Consider the following 25,427-nt stretch of genomic DNA (forward strand, 5'->3'; position numbering starts at 1 on the left):
TAAGCATAACATAAGAAAACAGGCCTAAGAGTCCACGATGCTTGCACTATAATACAGTTTGATCACCAAATGTATTATAATTTCCAAGATTTTTGAACATATCTGAGGCAGGGGTGGTTTTTACAGCAGATACATTATATCAAGACTAGGAGTATGGGAAATGACGTGTCTCCGGCACCCTCTGGTCCACCAGTCGTATTTTGGAAGCAATTGTAGGGTTCTACAACATCTCACCTTCAAATATGCTCTTTTGTAGAACATCGCCATCATAATTAGGTTCCATTACAGTTAAATCTCCACAGTCTATCAACCCTTATTGACAGCTGAAGTTTGTATCCATTTTTAAGCTACCTACCCTACAATTATGGGATCAGTCATCCAGCCCCTGAAAAATGTAAACATTTTCAGAGAAGAAATGTCCACTCCTTGGAAATTTAACCACACAACGCATAAGAAAACAAATAAAAAGGAAAAGAAAAGAAAGACATCACTAGGAAAAGTCTGTATTTTCTCAGGTTTAACTAAATAATTTATGCATACTCTCTCTGGCATGATGAAGCAATTTTAGCCTTTAAAACCCACAACTACTCAGGAGGGAAAAGGTCTGGTTCCTGCAAACTTAAATAATTTAAACATCCAGGTGGAAATGCTTTTAGCAGTTTTCCTTTCTTAGACAAAAGGAAGAATGGCTTCAAAATACAAAATGTGCCACTAGAAGGAAAAAAAGTGATAAAAGAACCAGTCATGGATGCTTTTTTCATTTGCAAAGGAAATCCTGAAACTTATTTTTTTTCCACCGGAATGACAAGATAGACCGTTATCTCAGACTCCTTACAGGAATCCTCACACTAAATACTTATCCAGAAATAAAATTCAGGGTCCTCTTTAAAGAATGTTAGTTAGGAGGACACTAATAACCCATTTTGATGCATCAGGGGGTCACTCTTGGCACCAAAGGGTTAAAAATCATGGTACATTTTGTTTTAAAAATATAACTTTTAAAAGTGTGATATGTGATGAGGAAAAAAATACATATTTTTAAATGATATTTTATATGTTTTTGTATTGTTTTCATTGGTGGAGTTTTGAGCTCTGAGCATTAAAAATATCACAAAAAATACTAAAGAAATACATTTAATATCAGAATTCCAGCCCAAACTATTGATATAGGGGGGCTTTTTGGCATACAAATAAGTTACATTTTTTGTAAAAAAAAAAAAAGAAACCCTAACCATAATTCTAGAAAATGTGTTTGCTAAAATGACAAGGACAGAGAAAGGAGACGGAAGGAAATCAGAAGTAGCAATAAGTGATCTAAATTACTTAGTATGCTTGTCTGTTAACCCATTGTGAACCAGAACATGGTTTCTAATATTTTTCCAAAAAATGGTTAAATATCCAAACTTCCGAAGTCTGTTTAAGGGCAATCTTACCTTGGAAGGTCCACGTGGTCTCATGTGGTCAGTGTATTGTTCCTATTTATAGTCTAATGCCTAAAATTCTTCCGATATCACACAGAATAAAGCAAATCTATTTTTTGTTTACTTTAAAAATTTACCCCGGGTATATATAACAACCATATATCACCTGCATAATAAGCCATATGGCTGAAGAGGGCAGAGGATGTTACTATGAAGAATTCAGAGCCCTGATTAGAGATGTGACAGTAAGCAGTCAAACCGAAATATGGTTAAGCCTCGCTCCGTTTGCTACGTGTCACTATTTCCCTTCCTTTCTCTATGAAGGTTGAAGTGCTCACCCACACCTGATAATTTTTATTAAGTTATTTCAAATGAAAGCTTGTTTTCATCTTGGGTTTTCCCAAGTGTTTTCTGTGATAAAAGAAGTAGCCAATTGACTCAGTGTCACCCTGACCTTGCGCTGAGTTTCAGTTTAAGCAAATGCGGGAATTTTTCTTTTTTTTATCTTCGGCGGTAATGACATTACTATTAAAACCATGGAACCCCCAACATTGGCTTTCATCTATTGCAAAGAGGGGGTTTCTCCAATGTCTTGGTAACTTTAAATGTCAAATGCGTTGGGCACTCCAGCCCTTTCATATATTAAACACTCCTTAATTGTAACACTTGGGTTAAAAAAAATAATATATATATATATATATTCCACCATGTGAAAGGGTTAATGGCTTTTCAAACAAATGCTCCAGCAGCGCTGTAAAAAAACAGTTTGTTCTGAATATCCCAAAAATGATATGCCAAAAATGTAATGTAGCTCCCCCCCCCCCATTGCCTAATTTACAAACTGCAGTATCACTGCTTTCCAATACCGGAATGTTAAGAGCAATACATTAAACATCCTTTAGTATACTAACCAGATTGCAACTCTTTCTCTAATTAGGAATCTTGCAGTTACAAAAGAAACTGTCATTTTGATAGAGCAAAAACAATCTGTCTGCCAAAAATGTCGAACTATAATTCTTTAAAAAAAAAAAATAATCATCTACCCAATGAACATGCTACTTTGTTTGATATACTGTCTTACTGGAAACCTAATTTGCTTTCGGCTGGAGAGACAACATGTAACATACGTTTCTGTGATTAATTTCCTTGGAAATATGAGTAATTAGTAGAAGTGGACCATTTCCATGGATGGATTATTAAATTTGCAATAAATGTTGCATATTTTTCACCCATGCCTTTGAAGTCGTACAAGAAAATGGGCGCTAATGTAAGCTTTAGAGTCTATGGCAAAGAACAGAGAGGTATATGACATCAGAGGAGGACTTAGATGCCCCTGAAGCTTAAAGGGGAACTGTCACAATCGCATCTTTTCGCAAAAAGACCAAATGTGTTTATTAAAACTAGCTATAGCTTGCGTTATTTGTTGGTGAATCTGTGTAATTATTCTTAGATTATGGAAATCTATGTATAAAGCAATCTGGACAGCTGCCGAAGTCTGGGAATGTTGCGTGATATGATGTAATAGCACAGGTGTTAAAAAAAAAATAAGCTACTAACAGAAGGAGTCTTACAGACATTGTAAGCAAAAGCATGGTCTGAGGAGAGCAACACTAGACCCTTTTTTGTGTTTTTCATGCAGTACCTCATTCAGCCACTAGGGAAACAAAAACTTCAGACTTAAACCAGGACTGGATCTCTTCTGTGCTCATTGTGTAGGCTTCTATAATACAATTTTTTTGAATGTGTGTTAAACAGGACAGGATAGTGATTTGAATGTGTTCAAATGTTTTGATCTGCTATATCACTGGACTGTTTTGCTGGGCATTTCCCATAGTATGAAGGATGACAACCTTCCCCTGTACAAAAGCATGTATATAAGCATTATACCAGTTCACAAATATCTTAATTCTTTTCCTTTGGTACACATAAAGGGTTAATAGGATCTGGACAGCTGACGTTAATTCTTGGATCCCCCCCTATGATATATAAGTAATCAAACAGTTAAATGAATTCAGACAGTTGCAGCTAATTCTCTCAGCTGCCATGCAATGATATCATGACACAGGTGAAAAATGGAGCTGCAAATAGCACACGCTGTGATGTGGGAACTCCCAGTCTTTACAAGCTAATGGTTTTACACTTAACTTAATATTTCATTAATTCTAAATGTTTCTGTGTTGCTACACTGTGTCAGCTTTTGTATTAATCCTCCGGCTGGCATAATTTAAGACAAAACAACCTGGTATATAATGTTTTAATCTGTTATAAATGATCTTCTATTATTATTATTATTTTACAAGAAAAGCAATCTGCATTTTTACAGTAAAAAAAGATTTGTTATTAAGATGAAAAAGAAAAATGTCCGTAAATTAACTCTATATAGTCCGTATTAACATATTTCATGTTTTTCAAGTTTTTTTTTTTTAAATATTTTTGTTGTCGTCACCTTCTCCTGCTTCCGTTAATGCCATTATCCCTTCTCCCAGTAGTTATCATTCTATATCCCCTACAAGATGCCCCTGCCATTGACAGACGTGTGATAGGTTGTGAGTTTTTAATTCCCTTTAATGGCAAATTAACTACACCCCGCGCTGACCTACTTTCCGTTGACCGCGGGTGAAACGTGGTGCTTTACAAGAACATTAGGGTCAACAACATATCAACGGCATATATCTGTTCATCAAAGATGGTGAGAAAATTGGGGAAGGAAGTCGCTGTTAAAAATTCATAACCTTTCTCTCCTGGAGGACCATCGACGAGTTAAAGTGTCAATTTAGCATGACGCCTTTTCAGTATTCTCTTTTTATGATACTTTTCCTTTAATAGACCGATGATTGAAACACAGGGATGAATCCTTGACTTTCTTTAGCTATTCCCGAGCTGCTTTATCTAGCTGAAGTTGCTATGATAATATACATAATACGGAAGTGCCACTTACAGGCACTTGAGCAGCATCTCTTAGTGGTACATAAATAGAGCAGACTTTTGCTGCAGACAAGAAATCGTGGCATTGAGATCAAGTGTTGTTAAATGCACAAAACACACAAAAAAATTGTGAACGACCTCTGTCGCTGACGACAAATGGGAAAAATATACATAAAGTATAAATTCGGCTCCGACGTGCATTCTTTTTCCTTTTTTTTGGTTGTAATTGACATTGCAGGGAAGTAACGGTATCTGGCAGTGGATAAGCGGTAGGATTGCTACAGTTGTGAACAGCTGGCACATAATAGATAATTTAAGGGAAAGTGACCCTAATGTATAATTTTTAACTGGAAAACTGTCAGGGACCATTACTTCTAACAGGATACGGCAGCACACAGATAGCCTTATTGGGTATTGTAAATGCAAACTTCTCAAAGTGTTACGTTGTTTGCAGAGCAGAAAAGTATCGGATTAAAAAACTCATTCTGTCCAAGGTGCGAACCGCACGGTTGTCCTTTTCTTGGCTACCAATAAATACAAGTCATAGTCAAAAGGTAACACATTTTGTATCTAGAAGGTTCTAAAACATTTTTGGTCAATATTTGATGTTCTAAGCAAGCTCCATCCGTGGTACTGATTATAGTAACACTGGAAAGTAACATTCTGTTCATCAATAATAGAAGGGGATGGTGCGTTTTTTCTTTTATTTATTTAGAAACATCATTTCTTAAAAGCTGGGGCTTTGGGACCAGGCCTACTATCCTCACACAGACCTCCATGCTTACTTTGGCCAAGGATCCCATACCTCCACGTGCCTAGGCTGATTTAGTGTTGACCTAATCATACATTTCCAATGTACCATGTATAATCGTAGATAACTGGTTATACTCAGGTTATGAATTTCTGGAGTTTCATCAAAAATAGTAGAATCTTTCAAGTTTTTTTGTAAAAAAAACCCAGTGTCCGTCTTATCCCCAGTGGTTTCATGGTATTCTAATTTGGGACAATACAATCCCTTCCTACTCAAAAAAGGATCATATGCTCCTAAAATATTTTATATTGGAAATTTAGTTAATTGTGATCTTCTTCATGAAAAATAACAAAAAAAAGAATAGACAGATATGGGATAACCCAGTTGTACCCAGTTGCAAAATCAAAGGCTACTTGTTGAAGGTATTCTAAATTGCGAAGCTTGACATTAAGTTACAGACGTTCATTTGCATGGTTGTAAAAAACACAATTTAAATACTAATGTATTTTCTGCTTGTTTTATTCTCTAAACAATCAATGTACATTAATAAACATAATTGTTTCTTTGGCAGTTGTCCATTCATTTGGTCCATCTCAAGCACGTCAGAAGAATAAAGTAACCGCAGAACACACGTAGAAAAAGAATAGAAAGTCTTGAAATATGCATAATGTACTAAATAATGCCATTATTGACAGACTGAAAGTTTGGTTTGTACGTTACAATGGCTTATTGTTTCCACAAATGTGTTTTTTAAGTGGCCATGTAATAACCTTAATTACGTGATAAACGTATTAACCTTTTGATACAGGTGACTTACTTTTCCAACTAACATACAGATCACTTTGTAAATGGAAGCCCCCACGCTTCATTAACCCATGTCGTTCTTAACGCTCCTGCCATTCACAGTAACGTGATGCTATTCTTGTGTCTGCAAAGGCTTCTGGGGAAAAAAAGCAAACAATGGCTCTACTGACAATTCCATATCTGTGTCTTCTCGCCCCCCCGACGGTTTGTCGTTATCAACCATTTGCTTGAGAAGTGGAAATAGAAGGCCAAGATCTCTAAATCTCCAGGAAAGGGAATCAGAACGAAACAAAATAAACTGGAATAATGGATAGCGATTCATCGGGCATAATTCAATTCCAGCTACCTCTACGAGTGAAGCATTACCCATGGCTGTAGAGAAAGTGTACTGATGCATTTAGCTTTTTTTCTCTGTATTCTCCTGGGTAAAGAAATCAGCTGTAATCGGATAAAAGTAGTGTTTCCTAACATTCCCTTAGCCAGCAAGTGGCATTAATATGACTAGCGTGGTAAATGTACGAGCATAAAGTGGGCGAACATGTTCTTTCAATATATATATATATATATATATATATATACTATATACACTGTATATATATTATTATTATTATTATTATTATTTTATAACATAAAAGAGTCTAGAGTATGACACTCTTTCGCCCATGGGTTCACACCCCTCTGGTACCCATGGGATTAATCCGAGCAGCCAGTCCCCAACAGGGTTAATTACAGTCACCATAAGACATAAGAAAATATCTACTTATTTTAATTAAAAAGGTCAAATGTTAGCAAAGGTCAGCCTACCACTGCCAACAAGCGAGTCAACTAATTATAAATTACGACGACGGCTTCCGTAACAACGCGGCGCGGCGATGCGTCGTCGGGCGCGGAACGCATGGGAAATAAATATGAATTAAAGGTAAAGTTATTATTCAGTGTCACTCTTCCATATTTATAGTTTAAAAATTAGTCAAAATTCGTGTCCCGGGGCGGCACCCACAGGAAGCCAGATGTGTGCCGTCTGCATGTGACCTAAGATAGGCCCCGAGCAACCACTGGATAATTTCTCGCTCATCCACCACACCGTCGATCGCGGCTGCATTGTGAGGTGAGAGAAACTGACAGCATTGAACTCTCCAGGGCAGAACTTTCCAGTCAAGTGGATCAGCGGACTAAAAATCTCTTATGAATAGTCATTAGGCCTTCATTACAAACCCCTCACAACCCAGTTCTCTTTTTGCAACCAAATGCCTTTTGTCATCTTCACAAGGTGCATCATTTAATTACCAATTGATTTCTTTATATATGACAACATGTCAGATAGCAAAATGCAGAGTATCTCCCCTAGGGGGGTAAAAGTCTGTTAACTAGCAGAATGCCAGATGACTGCATCTCGCTGGATGATAGCTACTGTATTTCCCGTGTTCTACGGCGGCAATGTCTGCATTCTACACGTATGATATGGTAGAATGTACGAAGATCTTGGGGGAGGGGGGGTTATTGTTTGGCGAGCATTTGTGTAACTCGGATCATTTTTATAACAAAAAAAACTCACAAAAGAGGACAAAAACCCACTTAAATTTAACCGGTTTTCCCGATTTTTCCTCCTTTTGCTTTCGTTAGCAAAAAGTTTTATATTTATACTATGTGGCCATGATAGTTATTCAGACACGTAACGGCCATAAGACATAAGTAACGCCATGATTATAGCAATATAGATTACATACCTCTCCCAACACTAAAAATAATCACGTAAGTGCCACTTATGCATATGTTAACCATTTGTGTGCCAGAATGTGTTACGTACCCATACGCAGTGGCCACAAGCTAAGGCATTGCTCTGGAGTTGGAGGTGTTAACCGTGGAACATTAATTGAAGGATCAAGAATTATTGCTTTAAAAAAACCACTTGAATTTTAAATGCGTATAAATTATTTTATGGGTTGATGAAAGTCGAAAGGACACAAATAATCCTGTGTGGTCTAATTTTACGGGTGCATACATTAAATTTAACACCAGGTGAAACCAGCTGTCTCCATACGTTGGCGGAGAGGTTTTTAATGTCAAAGATGTGCAAATATAGCTTCCTAAAAGCAGATATTCCTATTTTTACCTTTATTTTGTTTCTAAGGACATCAACATATCAAACGTTTTTTTTTTGAAGGGCGTGGCTCAATCGAATTGGTGCCAGAAGTGGGATTTTAGCTTTAAAATAAATACCCCGTCCGCAGCGTTAAACGAGCAAAGCTTTGTGAAAATGTAGCCTGCCAAGTGTTCTATTTTATAGTAGATCTGTCTAGATTTGCTCTAATGAGACTTTAAACTTGCAGACGCTGTACGTTGGTAGACACTAACACATCTTATGAACTATAACGAGTATTATATCCGAGCCAATAAATCTTTGTAAAACAACGACAACCATTTCCCACCAACAGAGAGCCCGCGAGATTTCTCTTTAAACCACTAACTGTGTTTGTCCTGTGCGTACATTTTGGTGATATTCAGGTACCATATCTACTGTTATTACTGCAAATTGCGTTGTAGTGCCTATAGGTCCCTACAGGGCTCTTAAATACTCAAGCAGGACAGGATATTCCAAAGGAAAAGAAAAGCCAGTTTACTTTAGAATGTCACGTTCCCCAACAAAGAAACAAAAACCCAGAACATATTGATACCGATATTTGCAGAATGTGGTGGGACTAGAAAGGTCTACCTACAAGAACGAGATTAAGAGGGAATGGAAGGTACGTTTAAAAGGGGTGTAATAAACACAGAAACATATAGAAGAAGGATATGGGGAAAAAAGAGACAGGATAGAAGGAATAGGGTGAAAAGTAGATAAAATTAATCTAGAAGACACGTTTATGTTATACTTTCTCCTCTATAGCCTGCGATCTACAGTTGAAGAACAGAAATGCTTTTGTGTTCTCGTAAATGTACATATAGAAGAATGTGATGAGGCATAGACTTGGCTCCAGCAAAAGAATCCTCTTCGTACGGCGTCCCGATAATCAAGTCAGTATTCCCTTAATAAGCGGAATAATAGGGGAATGTTACATGTGCACAGGGCTATTATGACATAACAATAAAATCCCAAAGTGCGGCGCCCGGAGCAGCCTTGGAAGTGGGCGTTCCGATATAATGAACCCAGTGTTGGAGTTGTGCGTTCCATTGTGTAACGGCGTAAATGACCATTTCTCTCAGACACAGAAGCCACATTATACATGAGTCCAGAGTGTTCTCAGAGAATCGCTGTGACTGGTGGATGATCGAACCTGGCACCAAAACCCTCTGAAAGCTGACATTATACTCTAGGATGTTCTGCAGGTGTGCAGGCTTACGAACGTGCGCTAATTACATATTTGCCTGCAGAGCGACAATTAAGGTCGCCCAAATAATTGCCGGTTTCTTAATCCTTCTCTAACAAGACTGACATCAGGACACTTTTTTTTTTTATTTATCTGGTGATATTTTTTTTTCTTTCAAAAAAAAGTGTTTGTGAATATTTTTTGTATCGTACTGAATAAAACAACCTCTTGTGTTCAGTAATATGCTTATTATGCTAAGTAAAAATACAACTACTGAGGCTCATCTCCCATATACCACTCCTAAACAATTTATAAATAATTACCATAATTAGGAAAATCCTTCTCATATAAAAATATTCGGCGTCATTTTTTACTTACATTAACTGAATTTTAAGCAAAGCAAAACTTGCAATCCTCTAATTCCCCATTTTCCTCGTTAAACACACTAAACCACTTTTGTTAGAAGCCGAAGCCGCGTCCTTTCTTGGCTCTCCAGTAAGTTTTCTATATGCGTATCTCCATTTTGAAGAAAGAGCGCAAGCATGAACTGGCTGGTTGCACCACATCAACCATGCAATATCTAGGGCCGACAGAGAAGAAACTCACCAGAGCAGACCCTTCATACTGTAGCGATATGATTTTTTTTTATATCACTAAATCTAACAGTGTGGTGAATAAACCCCATAGATCTCCATGAACTCTGATGGAACCCCAAGCTTTCATTGCTTTGGTCGAATAACCCTAGACTACTTCTACGACACGAAGGTGTGAAGTCCTAACGTGGAGCTCAGACCTGACCCCGCAGTCCAGCGCTTTAACGCACTAAGACTCTCAGCTGGTTTCTGTTCCTTATATATTTTTTACGCTCCGACTCGGATGACTCCAGTGTTATGACTGGGTAATGGCATGAGGAACAGGTGCTGCATTCTGGCTCAGTTTAAATATGGGAGAAATTTTTATGTCAGCCAGAGTACATACTTCTTCTGCAGCTAAACGCTTTCGACTTACCGAGGACCCTTACATTGGCTATAGACTTTTCATCCTTTGTTTCCTCACTCATGTAACGACCGTTGGATACCATCTAAGGAAACCCTCTAACTGTTGACTTTTGTAAACAAAGTGGGTTTTTTAACACCGTTCCTATAAACAAATATTGTAATCGTAAAGACAGTCAATACTGTAAGCCTTACACATATATTGGTGATCTCTTTCACTAATACCAGCATGCTTTTGTGAACTACTCAACAAGTTAAAAATAACACCGTGTCATTCAGAAGTCCCACTATTTCTACTGCTGCTGTCACCTTCAAGTAGAGGCTACTACGATTACTACCATCTACATAACACAAATGTATGTTAGCGGCTGTAGTAAACAATCTCTGCAGACATCTTGTAGTCGTCTTTCAACACCGGTACACAATATTTTATATAAATCTCGAAAAGCAAATTCCTCAACATAAAATAATAAAGTTTAGGTCAATATATATATATATATATATATATATATATATATATATATATATATATACTCTACATAAGAATGTGGATTTGACAAAGCAGTCAACCATGTGAGAGGTGAAATCTGCAAGTTATTTTTACTGGTATTAATAATAAGAAACATTTCCTGATTATTTTTTTTTACTGTAAAAAATATGTTAGGGGGTTTACAGGACTTTCCCAAATCTTTCCTGGTCTAAAGGTATATATATATATATATATATATATATATATATATAGTTATTAAAACATTTAAGTTTTTTAAAAAGGCAAATTTTAGGAAACTTAATAAAAGCCACGTCCAGGAATCTTTGCTAAAAAAGTATTTTTTTTATCTCATATCCATTCACCTTGTACCCACCATTCCAGTAGATTTCCTTTCACACAGTAATATTTGTTGTGAATGTTCTGCCTTTGTCTTAAAGTTGGTCCTCAGAAAGATGACATCAGCTTAGAAAACAATAAAGTGGCTGTAATATTGTCTCGGGAGAGCTGTAACATTTATTTTGTTGCAGTAAAATTCAATTTTCAAAAAAAAAAAAAATACCCTATAGGAATGATGTTTGCTTATTAACCCTATCCTCCCAGTTAGAAAGCATGATCATATTTAGAATGTAGGTCATTGTGTAGAAGCCATAAGTTGTTGGTTTTTTTTTGTTAAGTAATCCATCTAAGCTGCTTTTCTCACAACCTGGTAATGTCCCCTTTTTTCCTTTCAAAAATGGAATCCATTATACGGTTAAGTCCTCCTATTCCAAGGAGTTAATTTTAACATTTAGATTTCCTGTGCTATATGTCAAATAACATAAATTTACCTACATTGGCGAGGGTGCATTTAAATAGTTTATTTATTGACTGAGTGCATCATATGTTTAGGAAAATATTTAGTTATTATATAAAAAAGGTACATTCTCTGCTGGGGATACCACCGTTGGGGTAGCAGAGATGTCAGCCTTGGTTATATATATCATGATGACTCCTTTACCATAGCTTTAACTTGCCAATTGGTTAGAGTAGTTCTTAAACTTGGCATAGAGCACCACTTAGTTTTGACCTCCAAATAATTAAAACAAAAAAAACACCTTTTCTGGGCTTTTGTGCCATAATTTGCAATACATTAAAAGCAGAACCAGGCATCTCGTGACGGTAAGAAAAGCGCACAGAGGCATCACATAGACAAAACTATCCAGAAAAGCAATCATGGAGTCACTTGTAAATGCACAATAACGTTGTTAGGAAAGAGAAGACGCAAACGTTTCAAGATAATGCTCAACAGAAAGTAGTATCATCGATGTATCTCTTTCAAGTGACAGTGGAAGGTACCAGGATGGTGCTCTACAGCAGCCTTATCTTGCCTTTGACCCAACAGAGGACAGCCAGGCTCCAGTAGACTGTTCTAACATAAATTGTTCAGGGAAGTTACATTAGTGTCTATAGGGAATACGGATTACAGTTTCATCAATGGGGAATGGAAGTATGCATCAAAGTTTTCCCCTAACTTTATGCCATTCATTACTTAACTACTCATCTATGCTTCACACCAAAGGTCTAGCCAAATGAAAACGAGTTGGCCATTTTTAACCTTTCCAGCTATGAATAGGTTAAAAGTTGGGGTTGTTTTTTCCCCCCTTCTTTTCTTTCTTTTTTTTTTTAAGGAGAAAGGCACACAGGATCAAACACCTCTATAGAACAAAAGAGTGTGTCAGGGGGCACTCAATCACAAACCTCCTTCAACAAGAGATATTCCAACCTTATAGAGCAGTTACCCAGGCACCCTGGCAAAACATCCCCAACATAAAAAGAACAAAAAGCAAAAGGGACAGAGGTAGGTATTGTTATGCTACTTCTCTTTTTTTTCTCTGACATCTCCCTGCCCCCACACAGCATTCTGCATAAGCTGGTAGGGAAAGTAATGGAACAGTCAGCTATAAAGAAGAAACCATGTGTGCATTCAGACCTCCTGTGTATGACCAGCTGATACTTAGCAAAGTTCACCTGATGAATGTCAATGTAATGGAAATGAATTAACCTGTTCTTCACCACATGACCAAGCAATTCAATGAGTGTGACTTGCCTGGGGGCATCGAAAATTTAAGGGAAAAAACAAAAGGTATATCTCTGGGAGGGAGCTCCCTTCTATAAGCTGGACCCAACTTAACATCTCTATAGTTCCAAGAAGACAAAAGACTTTTGATCGTCTATTATCCAAACTGGACAGTTTATCAACGACAGAGCAGTTTGAAGCCTAGAAGATGTGTTACCACCTTGAATAGTCATCAGCATGTGCCTACATGGTATTATAGCAAAGTTTTAATACATTGTATCCCATCAAGGAGGCCTCTCAAATATTATGGAGCATGTGCAAAAAAATAAAATAAAAGTGAAACATATTTTTATGTATAGTTAAACTGCTTTATTGGCAATTCTCAGTTTAATAGGGTGGAGCTCTTACAATATATGACCTCTTATCTTCATTTTAAAAGTGAGTAGACCTTAATTCTGTACAATAGAGATGGTTAAGTAAAAATATCACAGTCTACAGAAGATCTTTGGAGTCAACGGTTTACAACCCTAGAGGTGATGAAAAGGAATACAAAACCCAATACCTTCTAAACCTGGCAGCAAGAGGGTTATAAAGGAGTACTGATGAAGTATATTATTTCAGCTGCAAGAACAGCAAAGCTCTTGGATGAGACTGATTGATTAAGACCAGATGGATGACCACACATAGGTGTGACAAAAACAGAAACAGACTGTAGACATTCCACGCATTGTCCTCCTATTGCTGGGGAGGTGGTTGGTCCTTAAACTACTTTATATACCTCCTGATGAGCTGAAGAACCGAAGAATGTTAATGGCACACTAAGTCTTCTTGTCCTTAATTTTAGTGACACCGAGACCCCAATGAATCTTACTGGAGGTTTCGCAATATTATTTTAAAGATGATGCAAAAAAAAAAAAAAAAATGTAATTTAAAAATAATCTGGAAAAAAAAAACCAGTTTTTTTCCAACATAAGTACAATATTTATATAGCTTTTTAATGAGAAAAAAGAAACAAAAGATTCCATTAGTAGAAAAGTGTGTTCTAAATTCCAATCTTTAGAACAGGTATGACAAAATTAGGGCTTTCCAGTTCCAGTACAAATTTCATAATGACTAGTTAGTTAGCTAATTCAGTAACCTCCCTTTCTCTGTTTGATTCCCCCCCCCCCCCATTCCATTATCTTCCACTTATTGATAAGTTGCTAAGTGTGACTTATTGGTTTTGGGAGAATTTGTAAGGGTTAGGAGTTGAAGAAAGGACAAAAAAACTAAATAATGCTGGCTCTGCCACAAGCTGCCACCAATCTCAGCTTCGATAAGGATAATTTTTTAACTAGACATCTCCAAAGTAGTTCGATTGGCAAAAGGCACAAGCTATGGGTTGCTTTGAGAAATTGTTAAAGCGATGTCCTTGTGACCGTTCCCCTTTAAGTTTGTCTCGTTACAGCGAATATTACAGCTGAGAAGCTTTACGTTTTGTGTTTAAGGAAGGTGATTTTCTAAGGAAGATAAAAAGTGAAGTGGCGGCACAGCTGTTGCGAAGTAAAATTTGCTTACCTAAAGGGACATTATATCCTCTTAACCGATTCCCAGCCTGACTCTATTTCCTTTCAAAGGGGGGAATCCATAACAGACCCCAGACGCTGTTTTTCTTTCCTTGCCTACTTACCTGACAGCTATGGCACCAGACAGAAACGTAAGAAGCGAGTCAGCCGCATTTTAACCACTTAAATTCATTGCAATAACCTAGAGGCTTAACGCAGACCGAGATAAGGCGCCTATGAAATACCCCTACGAAATATCTATTTTTTTTTTATTTTTTTTTAAAGTCTATTTCTTAACCCTTACAATATTATGGGGTCACATTAACCCTCTCAATTCCGAATTTTGAATTCACTGCTCATAATAATTCTCTCCTCACTCAGTTTACCAATTATACAGCGCTGCATGATATGGCGCTATATAAATCAATATAGGATAATATACTGGCGTGTGGGGGGGGGTGATGCAAGGGGTCCCTAACCTATTTTGTTAACGTAGCTGGGTTTTGTTAACGTAGCCCTCTCATGAGCTGGACGCCGTTACCTACTTGTTATAAATCGGCTCGAGTTTCGCTACAGAGCATGTGTTTGGAGCTGCAGCCATGGCTTCAGCTTCCAAGGGGCATTAGAGGGCATAACCCCCTATAAACTTACATCCCCCTCCCTCGCCCCTGACTGAGGCTGTGTTCCTTCTCAATACAAGATGGCAAGCGTGACAGGCACTGTCTTAATGCCCCAGCTAGCAGGCTGAACATAAACATTGCAGAGACCGGTGGAGTGTGACCTCCTACACACACCGGGATGCTTTGAATCTGAAAGCAAATCTCTATAACGTTTCACCTATATAAACATATTTGCAAATGTCTCACTTAAATGGAAAATACAGCCGTAATCCTACAAAATAGGAAACAAATTATTTTGCAACATGCAACATCTTGAATTAACATTTGATATCTTCGAAACGCGAGGTATCATGGTTTTACGTGCTAAACGGAGAAATATTGCCATTCGTTCCATTGAACAGGAAGTTGTTGTAAAATACAGGAAGTAGGGAGTGTTACAGAAAATCGGTTCCCCGTTTGTGCAATTTCAAACATCTCGGGTTTAATCAAAATATTGTTCTTGGTTTCTACCAGCCAATCAGCGATGCTTTTCTTAAAAACATTTTTAAAGGACTCATCGATTGTCACCCAACAAGCTCAACGCATGTTACTGGAATATGTGTTGAAATTATTTCTGCTCAATTGAGAAACATTTTTACTTTTCTTCTTTAAACAAACTAATTGTGTACACATCAAATAAAAGTGTGCGTGTACATCTGAAAAACAAGCTCTTGCTGCCTTAAGGGACCCTGAAACTTAAACAAGTAGAAAAATCCCAAAAGATAAATAAAGCATTCAGCCTTTTAAAATATGGCGCTGAAAAGGTCACTTTAACTGGTCTCCTTCTACTTATAATCTAGGAGGAAAGAGGAAGCTAAAGCCAGAGCTTTTTTTGCATATTTTTTTTTACTTCTCTATTGAAGAATCCCAAATTAGCTAATTTCAGAAAGAATAATATATATATATATATATTTTTTTTTTAATGATGATGCATTATCACCGTTCAAGGTAATCATGTGATCCTTCCGCCGCTTATTTGCAAAGGGCTGATACAGTATACATGTTACAGGCATAGTGTGAAATCAGACGTTGTACGAAAGCAAAAATGTTTGCGTTTCACACAGAGACGGCAGGGCCAGAAATCCCTTTATCCCATAGCAAACATGTGATTCTAGTATAAAGTTTGAAATGTGGTGTTATCTCCATAGCAACCATAGGTGAACCCCTCAATAACTTTTTATCATACCTGGGAACCTTCCAAATAAACAAACTTTGAGACTCTTGAAAAATTAACCCTTTAATAGCTCATTGTAAAGATTCTATGTAGTGGCAACCAAATGACTCTAATACAGATCCTTAAGGAACTGCCGACTTGTTATTTTTTTTTTTTTTGAAGATACACTTGATCCACCTGCATTCAAGCAGGGATATCAACCTTAGCATACTGGTACCAAATAATATATCACACACACACACACACACACACATATATCACAGAAGTGTAGAATAGGAAGGTGTCACGGGATGTTCATGGAGCTCCTGAATCAAAGACAAGACCAATGGCTGATTAAGGTTCAACAACCTATCACTGTCACATAATAATTAAGCATTCCCAGCAAAAAAACCCCGAATTAGGCAAAAATAATAATTTCTAGGAAGGCTTTTGACATTAAGTAGTACTAGAAACAATGCTTCCAAAGCTGCATTGTCTTTTAACAAAAATGAATGGAACCGCGCCTTTAATACTATTAGATGAAATATAAGAAATACACAAATTGTATCACATGGCGACAGTATATATTCAAGGTCCCCAACTGTTTCGTTATTGTGCCTCTAAGTTTAGTTTATATTAAGAAATGTCATGTGCCTCATGCAAAGCTTGCTCCGTTCTGGATAAAATATATGAATGTGATGCAGGAAAGTGCATGCATAGCAAACTGCATTATTACAATGTTTAAATATTAATTATACTGCTATGTAGTAAAGATGATCAAGTATGAGTGTCAGGTACATTTTTTTATATTACAATATTAAGTTTCATACAAAGTTATTTTGTTATGCAAAAAAAAAAAAATCACACAGCGTAGCAGGTTTAGTGTGTTTGAGAGTTAATTTAGACCTTTTTTACAGCTGTACTTTCTCTTCTTACTGCAAGGCAGGTATTAATCGTTTGCTGCGGAACTACAATTCCCATTATCCTTGTAGATGATCAATAATGAATGTGCATAAGACGCCTGATTTCGACAGTAAAATATTTGTACGAGTAGAACAAGGGAACTTTATTAAAACATCTTAAAAAAAAAACCTATATATTTTTTTCTATTAGCCTTAGTTTGTGTTTTGGGGGTAAAACTAGAAATATTAAAAACATGTGGCCCATTTAGTATTACCCTCTTGACTGATCTACCCAGAAGAGGTTGCTACGTGTGTATTGCCGGTACCCAAGCACTCAAGTAAAGACAAAATTTTCTCCTCAACAGATCCTAGGGTTTAAAATGTAAGCTCTACTTCCCCTATATTCATACAAACACACATAGATACACACATAGATACACACTCATACATACACACATACATACAGACACACATACAAACACTCATACATACACACACATACATACACACACATACATACATACACTCATACATACACACATACATACAGACACACATACAAACACTCATACATACACACATACATACACACACATACATACAGACATACATACACACACATACATACACTCATACATACACACATACATACAGACACTCATACATACACACATACATACAGACACACATACAAACACTCATACATACACACATACATACACACACATACATACAGACATACATACACACACATACATACACTCATACATACACACATACATACAGACACTCATACATACACACATACATACAGACATACATACACACTCATACATACACACATACATACACACACATACAAACACTCATACATACACACATACATACACACACATACATACACTCATACATACACACATACATATAGACACACATACAAACACTCATACATACACACACATACACACACACATACATACACACATAAGAAATAGATACATTGAATTCTATGCTTGTCACATTTTAACACTCGACTTGAACTGCAAAATAGTCAAATGTTATGTTGTTGCAGCATCAGACAAATGACTGCTCAGGTGTTATACACATATCTGCCACCTTAGAGAGTGCGTGTCTAACAGATGGGGAGACAGCTGCACATCAATACATAAAAAACAAAATCATATATGGGAGACGCAATCTGCCAGATCCAGGCAGCAAGTTAGCGAGGGCAGAATATGAAGAGTTAAATGTAATTGACGGTGATGTCTTGTTTGCTGGCAGTGGCTGTGCTTCTTTGGGGTGTTCTAGATGAAGTCTAAAGGAATTAAGATAAGGAATTGCTTTAAGAGTCTGAAGAGGAGACAAAAAGGAAACTCAGTGTTCTGAGACCGGTTGTACCCTGCGTTTTTATCATTCATGGTTGCTTTGCCAGTATTTCCCACCTGAGACATATACGACGCGTGTTGGGTTCACTCATGCGCAAGAAGCAATACACAAGTTCAGTGTATAGTCACTTTTAAAAGCTCACTGGGTACATACTTTACTTGTACAAAATACCTTATTCATGATGGAACAGTGAGGGCCTAGGTAATTACTTGAATCAAGGTGGCCTCAGAAGTGTTTAAATCTACAAGGACACTTACAGCATGAATAATGCAAAATAATTTGCATCTAAATTTTTTAAGTGTTCTTTATTCAAAAACTAAAATGCAGTTTCGATTAAAGTTTGATGAGTGAAAGCTGAGCACTTCATACCCACTGTGAAACATCTCGTATTTGTGAAAATTATTTCAGACACTGGAAAAGGGGACAAAAGAGATTAGAAAAAAAAATAGTTGGAGATTAAAATGCATTTCATACAAAATGTACTTATTTTATCGCGTTCGGTGTCTTCCGTGAAAACGGTTTGAACCGCGTTTTCTGAAGAAATGCCAGTTTTCATTTTATTGAAAAAAACCCAAACAAACAAGAGGAACATGCGCGGCGCATCCAACCAGGCTCCGAAACAAAATAACGGTCTCTACAGCCATTGAACAAAACACCTTAAAATTGGCCTTTTGGTAACCACATGGTTAATTTACCATTAAACTAGACATTTTTGATATGCCAAAGAATATGTTTTACTTATAGATTAAAATTGTAAGAAAAAAGCACGATTTTTGTAAAAGTAAATCGAAAAAATGTAACAAGGGTTATAATTTTACCGAGTCGCGTTACAATAAATCGTAGCCTGATGCTGTAGAACTTAACCCCGCGAGTGCCACAGGACTGCTGAACAGGTTAAGCGAAGCATACTACGGCACTGAACAGGTTAAATCATAAAAAAAACTTGTATACGCTCTAAGGCTTCATCGACGTATTCGCGAAGAGCCTGGCATCCCCGGAAATTGTCAATGCGTCTAAGGAATAGGTTGTAGAAAGCAAACTCCTTTATTTCTTTCTGCTTCAACCATAAATCACAATCTACGTTTAATGGAAAGAAAACGGACTCGGACTTTATTATCGCTGCTTCACTAAAGGGAAGTCAATCTGGCATATTTCCTACTTAACACTGTAAATAAAAATGGGACCGAGTAAAAAACAGGGTCACGTTTTAAATAGCGGTGATTTATCAAAGGTCAGCCGAACATAGCTTTAATGCCTTGTTGTGAGAATCGGGTGGTATTCGGGGGTATGGGCCGCGTTGGACAACTAGACAGCTGGACTAAATGAAAACGACCTAAAGATGCTAAACAGACAACCTACAGCTCACAGGATCCTATGTGACAGCAAATACTTTTAACCTAACACATGCTCAGGAGCCGGCTTACTACTCAAACCGATTCCGGCGAGTGTGCGTGCCACACTTAGAATGAAATTATATCCAAGTTTTTCTCCGTTTTTTTTTTGTTTTTTTTTGACAATTGAGAGTTTTTTGTTTTTTTTTAAACTCAATAGACAAAGATTTCTCCAGCAATAGACCCCTTCCCAGCAGGTCACCTATTTTGCGACAGTTTTTCTTTTCCCACGCTAACCCTGGGGCTTATTTGCATAAGATCTCTGTTGTGACAATTAGTTTCAGGTGAGATGATTTCTATGAAGCCGGCTCGAAACGTTGCAGTAACGCCGAGCCTCCATAGCCCTGCCCCTAATTGCGACTGACTGGCACCAAAAACAATCGCCCTCTTGATTCAGCAAATTGTCCTTCCAGTAGCTTGCGGTGACCTCATGATACACACATTAAACTAAATCTGTCTATCCGGTGCTGTAAACAACATTTTGATAAAAACAGAAATTCTTTGCTTTTGACGTGTTCAAAGGGCCTGTCGTTTAAACGGTTAAAAGGTACTAGGAATAAAGAATCTAAACAATTATAGGTTTTCCTGATCTATTTAAAATTCACTTTAAGTCTTCAATGAAAAAGCAATCTTTTGTTGTTGCAAGCGACATAACATTAAACAAAAGGCAAGGTTCTAAAATTTCACAAAGAAATGTATTGAGCAAATTACAATTCTCCGTCACAAAGCAATTGACCTATAAATGATTACCCTCCGTTAACTTATTACACAACAGAACACCGGCCAGAGGTCTTCAGAATTTAAGCTTTTTTTTATGGCCACAATGAGTGATTCCACCATCAGTAGGTTTACTGCCGAAATAGCCGACAGGTGCAAACTACTAACTGGTTTGAATGGGATTCTCAAATCACAGTGGGAGGCTGAGACCTTATGGAGACTTAACAAAAACGATATCAAATAAGTGCAATAAACAAAAGAAAAGTTAGAATCTCGAGGAGGCTGCTAATGTGTCCCCCAAATTGGATAGCGGCGTTTGAAAATTGCTCAGCTAACTTATACTTAATTATTTCCATAGGTGAATCCTATAAATATATATTTATGGCCAAAATAAATATAATTGTTCTATTACACAAAATGTGTATGTTTATGATCACTTTTGTCCAGTAACAAAAGAGAGAACGGCAGATTATTCACTTGAAAACAAAGAAAAGGGTACCATTTGGAACACATTAACAATACTCTAGGGATTCGCTATTCAAGAAACCTAACACTCAACAAACTCAAAAAAAAACTCAAGCCATTGACAAGAGATCAGAGAGGACCTCCAGAACCATACCATTGGTACGGGTGTTGATGGCAATTGATTTGTCATTATCAGATTTCATTTAGAAGTACCCTTAAAACGGCAATCACAAACCTGAAAGACGGTGAACAAGGATAGGTATAAATTGGCGAGCCAGCCACATGCCAGTATAGACAGTCATGCTCCAATCGGAGAGTCAGATGGTGCTTGTATTTGTATCACCAAACTGAATGATTGACAAAATGATTTGGAAAATGGTATGTCTTAAGTAAAGAAAAGGTGAGCTCAAGTTTGTATAGCACGAGGCATTAATAGCAGAACTAAGGAGGTGGTTGTAACACTTTATCGATCAGCGGTCCGTTCTCATCTAGCTTGACCATCACCAAAAAGAAAATAGATATTCCTAAGTGGGTCCAAAAGAAGGTCTACAAAATAATGCATGGTTTGTAGGTTAAAAATATCAGAACAGGCAATATCCTAACATACGTGGCTTGAACAAAAGCCAGGAAGACATTTAAGTACATAAAGTATTTCTTGAGAAGGTTCTCTTAAAGTCTCAACTTTTTGATTGAAATGTTTGTAGAGCCCCTAGACAAGATCCTAGGGGAAATGTGTGGTTGTGGGTACATTCGTTTATCCCCTTGTTATGCTGCGTATGATCAAAATTTAATTCCACCATTATTTATTATTCTTTTTATTGTGCATGTTATTAAATTATGTTGTTACAATTCTGCCAAACTATTCTTAAACTATAAAAAAATAAATAAACGACATGATAATATGAGCTCTCGGCTGACAGTATTAAGATTCCTTTTATTAAATAACATGAACTTTTTTTCACGAAAATCAATAGTAAACATTCAATTAATTAATTAGTTTTATCTAGAGCGAAAGAACGATGTCAAAGGGGAGATGCCTGTGGCAAGAGAAACAAGGTATGCAAGAACGCCAATATCCCGCTTTCAATATGATTTTTACTAGGAAAGACAAAGAATAGGCTAATTTAGAAAGAGTGTCAGCTCACCCCACCATTCTCTTACCTCTTAAGTGCTGGCTCAGTCTTAGAGTATCAGATTATATGTATTGAACATATGGTATGAGGCTATAACATATTTTGTATGAAAGTGGTATACTCTGTCCATTGTCGTCGAACTCAAACCTGATGCCTTATAACAACAAAAGGCTGTATAAAACGATCTTTCCCCCCCAGAAAATCAAGGCTAAAACCATAATTTTCCAAAGTTCTCCCAATCCCCTGGCCTGCTGCCTGTATATTTATCACAGACTAAACATAATGGCTAGTAATGCTGTGTGCATCAAGCTGCGAGTTATATTCTTGCACCACTTAAAGGGTGCAGATCGTTTAACCCTATGACACCTCTGATTTCTTGCACCCCCCCTCCCCCCAAAAAATAAAAATAATGATCGATGACAAAATATAGTAAATATTTTCTTGAGAATGGATCCACATGTTTTAGAGAAAAATAAATAAAATTACAGCCTTTTGCGTTTACTATGATGATCAGTTTTTGTCTTAACCATTTAATAGCGGAACAGCAACAAGTTGCAAAGCAATCTGCATTCAGTCTAAAGTAAAATCATCAGTCTTCTGCACAAAAAAAAGAGAGTCTGTGATATCTTTGGTTAGGGCGATCAAGAACAAGCGACCCTTTCATTGGCAAATGCATGCTCGCCGTACACCTGCCAAGGCACATAAGGGGTTAATGATATAATCTCTTTATACGGTATTCTTTTTCCTCCCGTCAGACTGGATCCAGCATACTTAGAAAAAACAAGTGAGTGAGACCTTGGAAGAGACGATCAATGCACAGCACACTTAACATTTATCACAAAGTTATTAATGTACGTTCGGTTTTACATTGTAGTATTTAAAAGGAACCGTCTTGGTTTTAATGAACACTCCAAAAGACTCAAAGACATTTTAAGCATATTAAAATCAGTCAATTTGAAGCAAGTGAACTGAGAAGGTAATGAGAAATGTTCTGAGGTTTCAATAGCGTAGAACACGTTTGAATAAGTACCTATGAATGAAATAAATCTATGAGTGTTCCTGATTGACGCCGATAGTCAACCCCACTAACTTCTGCGGTCCATGAAAAAAAGATGTATCTTCTATTACAGCGGTAAACTACTGAACCAAATCCTAAACATCATACTCAATAATAGGATACCAAGAAAGACAGAGGCATTGAAATGTAAACTATGTAATATTTTGTGAACGTAAAACCGGTGCTAAGGTATCACAAACCAAAGTAAATCCACCAACGTAACGTAATGTTCTACCGAGCGTCTCAGCATTCCCACGTCTAGAAGACCTGGTGAGGTTTCTTTCCTTAAAATACAGCTTTCCGATATATATGCTTATTTCCCAATTCTCTCATGTCTCGGAATCAGCTGTTTTTATTGTGTGGCTTAGGTGTGGGTGTACCAACTTAGTGTCAGCTTGCTATACAAATGTGCAATTATTATAATTATACCATTGGAAGCTGAAACCCACAGGCTACTGATCCACGTCCTCCAAACTTTAAGGTTTCAGTCTCAGAAAGGCTGAACCTTGAAACTTTGAGGCATTTGTTAAGTTACGACCAGATTGGTCCATTATAAAACCTTTAAAAATCCATACAGGCTCTAAATAAGGTTGATCTAGAACTAGAACCGTTTGTGTCATCTAGAACTCGAGATGTATAATAATGGCCATCATTTAACCCAGAACTTAGATAGATAGAGAAGACCTTGGAAAGCTTTGGTCAGCTTCATTATGGAACCTTCTAACTGTATCTTCTATTCTTCTTAGTTCCATTTTCCTTAACATTTTATTTACTGGGCAACCTTTGGAACTATACCAACTCCAGCTGATTCTTGCCCTTTGTAGATCAACTTAAGACTCACTTTTACATAAAAGTTTTGAGCTACTATTTAAGACGTCCAGGTACATGGAGCCATCTCAGTTTTTATGAGACTGAACTGGAGACTGCTAATCGATCCTTAAGGTTTATACTTTAATTGCCATCCACTCTCCGGATAGTTATCGTTAATGTTCATTGAATAGTTCTCTTAGGCAATAACTGCCTGTTACCAGCAATGCCATAACATTACTCCACATTCCAATTTAAACATTACCGACCCAATCACCCCACATTTTTAAAAAAAAAATGCAATTTACACATATCTTTCAGAATTAAGAAGAAAATTCATATCAGCAGAATGTGCTCTCTACTTTATTTCCTTTATAAATGACGAGAACGGTACTATTATATATTATTAATTTCTGCTGTTCTTCAACTTTCGGCTGCAGCAGTGAACTGCGGATGTTGGAGCGGTGTAATTATGTTCTAGTAGGGCAGCCATCCGTTTCCTTTCAAAAATTTACAGGATTCTTAATCACGCTGCTCTTTTGGGTGTGCAGTAGCTGGGATGGCGAAACGCAAACAGGGCACGTTCGTTTACACAGGAACACCTGCTTAGCGTGACAGCAGATGTCAGTCAGCAAGCCGAACACAAAGGAAAAATATCAACGGCAAAAGAGAATCAAATTATTCAACGCAGTAAAACATCTAGCAGAGGAATGGCAATAATGGGAAATTAATTCCATTTTTTAAATGCAACCGCATTGACACTTTTTTTTTTGCTGTTCCTTCCAAAGGGCATGTATTTAGTCGGTGGAAGTATAATCACCATGCTCCGCAGATGTTTGGAATTGCATGCCTCCTAACGGGTCACCTGGGCCAAAGAGCCATGGGTATTTAACTGGGGTATTTAACCAAATGCAGCAACCCCACAATACACCTTTCACCCTACAACTACCCTCCCTGCACTTTTTTTATTGACTTTGGGGAGGATGAGAGGTCCTCTGTGATGGTCTAGTAGAGGGGAATAGAAACCTGTTCTCCTCCAGCGAATATAATTAAGGTTCCCTTCTTCACGCAGGTAGAACAGCTCATAGAGCCAGGATATAATATGCCAGTGCTATGTATTGTGCAGAACAAGCCACTGACTGCCTCATCCGCCTCGACTTGAGTATCTGGCAACGAGGAACACTTTGGATTTGCTTGTTTTCCTGTTCCCAATATGTATTGATATTATATATAAACAATAAAGTAATATTACTCAATATTTGGGGATATGTGAGGCACAACTTGCATGTTTTCTGCTTCAGTAAGTACTGTAAGTACTGTACTGTTAAGAGGTACCATGGATTCTAGAGTAATGTCTATTTCAAGCATGGATAAAGCTAATTTTTGTAGACTGATTATAATATATTAGACATTCATAATTGTCACTTTGTATCTGTGGAACACTGAGATACACTTTCTCAGCC

The 25,427-nt window shown here is 37.2% G+C and overlaps 1 protein-coding gene across 1 annotated transcript in view; it reads right to left on the reverse strand.

The window, feature by feature from the left end:
- The window catches only part of LOC149285180 (zinc finger E-box-binding homeobox 2-like), an 83,459-nt gene that overhangs the window by 36,954 nt on the left and 21,078 nt on the right, over positions 1 to 25,427 (reverse strand). The window lies entirely within an intron of this gene.

The sequence above is a fragment of the Sceloporus occidentalis genome, unplaced genomic scaffold, assembly GCF_023333645.1.
Source record: "Sceloporus occidentalis isolate IW3139 unplaced genomic scaffold, rSceOcc1.0.p SCAF_83, whole genome shotgun sequence".
Taxonomy (NCBI): Eukaryota; Metazoa; Chordata; class Lepidosauria; order Squamata; family Phrynosomatidae; genus Sceloporus; species Sceloporus occidentalis.